Source organism: Clarias gariepinus, chromosome 18 (assembly GCF_024256425.1).
Source record: "Clarias gariepinus isolate MV-2021 ecotype Netherlands chromosome 18, CGAR_prim_01v2, whole genome shotgun sequence".
Classification (NCBI taxonomy): Eukaryota; Metazoa; Chordata; class Actinopteri; order Siluriformes; family Clariidae; genus Clarias; species Clarias gariepinus.
In genome coordinates this window covers 7,963,136-7,967,892 of record NC_071117.1, presented here as the reverse complement: position 1 = coordinate 7,967,892, position 4,757 = coordinate 7,963,136, and positions in this window count along the sequence as shown.

Here is a 4,757-nt window from a genome sequence, read left to right as displayed (position 1 = left end):
GTGTTTAATTTGAGGCAAACAACTAGTCAACATATAGCCGGGCTTGTTTTTACATAAACATGGACAAAAAAATAGAACTAATACTATTAGAGTAAATAACTATACTCACCGAAATAAAAATTAAGTAATTTAATGATTTCTTTTGTAACAGTTCCGTTGTATGCAAGTGAGGGGTGTGTCAGGAGAGCAAGCCCAGGCATACAAGTACACTAAGAATGCAAGTGCATTTGTGTCTGTATTTTTAGTGTGTATGCGAGGATGAGTGTATGTGAGTATGTGTGTGAGGAGTGTGATGATTACACTAATGCTATTTTCACCCTTCCTAACTGACTATGAGCTCTGGAGCAGCCTGGTTCAATTTCCCAGACAGGACACTTACAGAGAAAAAGAATAGCACAAAAATTCAATTAAAACTAGATACATGATATGTATTAATACATAAACACATGATCTCTAAACTGATCAATTAACAGTGGCCCAGTGCCCATTTGCTTGCTCATTCACTCACTAAGATTCTGTTTCAAGTAAACAAATAAAAGAAACATCCAATTAACATTTTTATGCACATAAAACATAAAACCTTCTGAGTGGCGTTCTCAGAAAACACATCACCTTAGCAAACACTGTATGTTGGAACATATTCACCTTTTGCAATATTACACTGTCTCCAAGTTGTGTTTCCAGTCAATTTACATAGAACCAATTTAACAAGAGGCGGCACGATTCTAACCACAATTAGTGGTTAGCACTGTCCCCTTGCACCTACGGAGTCCGGATAGTTGGTTGAGTCATAGAGTCACTGAAACCCCTGGAATTAATAACTGGTGGACCCCTCTTTGGCAGCCATAATCTTAACAAGGTGCTTCCTGTGGCTTTGGATCAGATCGCAGATATTTCAAGAAGAATTTTAGCCATATGTCATATTCTTTAGATGTCTCATGTGTGTGGCTCTCTTCAAGTCCGTCCACAGCATCTCTACTGGGTTGAGGCTCTAACTTGGCCACTTGCTCTGGTATTTTGGGTCATTGTCCTGTTGCATCACCCAACTTCAGAGGTTCAGCTGATATACAGACATTCTCAGATTATTTAAAATAATTTCTTGATGCGCTTGGGGATTAATCTTTTCCTCTATGACTGCAAGCTGGCCATACCTGGATGCAGCAAAGCAGGCTCTAATCATGATGTTTTCTCCACCATGCATTTCAGTTGAGATGATGTTTTTTATGGTGATATGTAGTGCTCTTTTTTTTTTTTTTTTTTTACATCACATCAGATGTGTTGCTGCATGTTTCTTCCAGATAGTTAAATCTTAGTTTCATCAGTGCATAAAACATTTTGCTAATACCGCTTTGGAGTGTAAATGTGGTCCTTCACAAACTTCAGGCATGCAGCAATGTACTTTTTAGCAGCGGCTTCATTAGTGATGTCCAGCCATGGATAACATACTTGTCCAATGTTTTATGTACTGTAGATTCATTAACACAGATGTTAGCCGGTTCCAATGATGCCTTCAAATCTTTGGCTGTTACTTGACGTTGTTTCTTTACCTCATTGATTAGTCTTCATTGTGCTCCTTGGGTCATTTTAAATAGGGCCCACTTTTTGGTAGGGTAGTCATAGTTCCAAAGTGCCTGGAATGACTGGAATTTCTAACATCTTAGAGATCACTTTGTAACCCTTTCCAGCTTTATGTAAATAAACTATTTTTTAAAGTGGTTTTCTTGCCACGGTATTATATATGTACAAATGTCTAATTATTTTTAAATAATGGTCAGATTGTCTGGATCAAGATCAAGTTTTTTAAGGGCCCAGACAAGTCCAACTTTGACATTTTTGTTGGAAAATATGTATGCCGTGTCCTCTGGGCTAAAGAGGAAGGAGACCTTCCAACGTGTTTTCAGCGTTCAGTCCAAAATCCAGCAACTCTGATGGTATGGGGGTGCATACAGTAACGAGTTGTCGAGTTCTTAATCTCCTAGTAATTTTTTCGATAGGAAGTTTGAACAGAGCTCACTGCAAGTTTGAATCACGTTGAACTTAAATCCTTGAAGCCTATTTGGTTTAATTTACCAAAATTCCAATATGCTGTAATTTTATATACTTAAAAAGAACAGTTGAGAAAACATTTTTGATAAGATTCTCATAATTTAAAATAATAAAATAATATATAATATTATAATATATAATAATAATATAATAAAAACACTGCACAAATTATAATTTTTAATACAAATCCTTAGATCATTAAAATGGTAACTTAAATGTTCCACATTAGATGTTTTTTAAAAATAGTTTAGCAGTTTAAGTAAAAATATTAAAAGACAGACTTCTTAAAAATCTAGTCATTACCTTAATAAATTTCTTAATGAGTTTCCTTTAAAAAAATGAAACAAGCAAAAAACTTTATATACTCACCAGAACATTTCACTAGTGTTGTTTCCATGTTCCGTGTTGTTTTTTTTTTTTCTTTTTTTTTTCTGTGTTTGTACAACAGGTCTAAGATCTGTACCCAATTTAACCCCATTCTTACTTTGTAGGGTTCCCCCTAGACACGCCTAGCCATTTCCACTTAGGAGAACCCTAAGAATTGCAGGGGAAGATCAAATTTCACCTTCGTCAAGATTATTTAATATTTATATGATATCACGCCATGAGCTTTTTTCTTTATTTGGTCCCCTTCTTTGGATAAACATACATAATCCATAAATAAATTTAACTTATTTTGTAGTCATTATTTTGAGTTATAGAAAGTCAGCGTTAAGAAAGAACTGCACGGCTCCCCTGTATAATAAACTCTTAATTTAATGATTAATAAACTCTGTATAATAAAAGTTGAAGTGCCTAGGGGAAGTGAGAAAGAAGTGCATTGGGAAGGTGCCAGGGTTCAATCAGGAAATGTGAGAGGTATTGGCTAATAAGACAATAAGCAGGTCTACAGGCTGAACGTAAAGTGAAAAACGGGTTATTTGGTTAGCAAAATGACTATTAATTGCTATTAAAAAGCTTTACATGTTTTTACTGACTAAATAATTCCAGAAGAAAACACTGTGAAGAAAAATTAAATTAATGCATTTAGTTTGCATTTGTTTTGTGGTGGTAAACTTGATTGCCACATACTGTAAGGTGACACATTTGCCACCATGTTTAGGTTTGTCTAGCTCTTCACTTGCTGGTACTTTTCCACAGAACATCTAAATACAGCTCACTCTGGGGTTTCGATTTCTCATAGCAAATTCAACCTTTAGCTCACCTCTCCAATACACTTCTACTTGGTAACAGCCATGTTGTAGGGTGAACAAACTACAGCTTGTGTCTTCTTGTTAAAAAAAGAATGTTATTGTCACCCACAAAATTTCTCTTTTCATATGTAACACAATTGGAAGTCTATAAAAAGCTACTTATAATATTAGATACTGTATGTGAAGCAAAGTTGCAATAAACTATTTAGATATGGCAGCTGTGCTCCCTGCATAATGGTCTCTTCCAAGTTGAAGTGCCTAGGGAAGGAGAATGAGAACTAAATTGAGAGAGTGTCTAGTTTTTGTCAGGAAGTAAAAAAGCCTGTGGTTGAAGAAGTGTCAAACTTACAGGGCTTACCCTCTGATTAGGTTTATTTCCGTTTTGATTATGAACTGGCTTTTTAAAATGAGCTCCTCACTTGATGAAGGCAATAGTTTTAGAAGTTTTAATGTTAACGCAATGCATGTTTAGACAGCTTCATGTCAACTGCTTGTTTACTGAAAAAAGTCTAACATTTATAGTTTTCTTTTCGTTAAATACATAGATCAATACATATGTAATGACATAATGAAACAATCATAATGATGCATTATGATGCTAGAAATAGCCTTCATAGGAATGATTAAATTGTGGTCATAAAAGAATGCATGTTTTTAGCAACAGTATTCAGGCCGTGGCAAAACACGCAAGTGGTATCAAGGGGCAGTATGTACAGTACCAAGATAATGTTCGCCACACAATTACATCACCACCACCAGAAAGTAATGTTGACACAATTAAGGTTGGGTCAATAGGTTTATGCTGTTTGTGCTGTTGTTAATTCTGGCTGTAAAACCAGATATTTTGGCTGTCTGGAGCAGAAACTGATGTCGTCTTCTGCTGTTGTAGAACAGCTCCCTGAAGATTCAAGATGTTGTGCAATGTGCAATCCGAACCTTTTCTGAAGTATAAAGAGTGATTATTAAGTTACTGTGTACTTCCTGTCAGCTCAAAACAGTCTCTCTCATCTAGATGTTTCGCTTGGCAGAACAACTTACTGGATGGTTTTTGTTTTTCACCCCATTCTTTGTAAACTAGAGACTGCTGTTAGTAGGACGCTCAGACCAAAAACAAACCACCAGTAACAACTTATGTAATCAGATCACATTCTGATATTTGATGTAAACATTAAGTAAAGCTTTTGATCTGTATCTGCATGATGTTATGCATGTTGTCAGATAATTTTATTACTGATTTGAAAGTGGAATGTTACAGTATTCAAAGACATTCTATAGAGTTTTGTGCTTCCAACTTTACCAGTGAGATGGTGAGGCGTCCAGATATTTTTGCCAAAAATATATATATAAAGGTATTAAAAAAATAAAGTTCATAGAATGTGAGAAACTTTTTTCTTGTCAATTGTCATTAAAATAATTTCAATAATGTAATAAGACACCACTAACGTTAAAAACAAACAAATAAAAAAACACCGTATAAATTAATAAAATTAATCGACTTCCACCTTTATGACCGTAAGT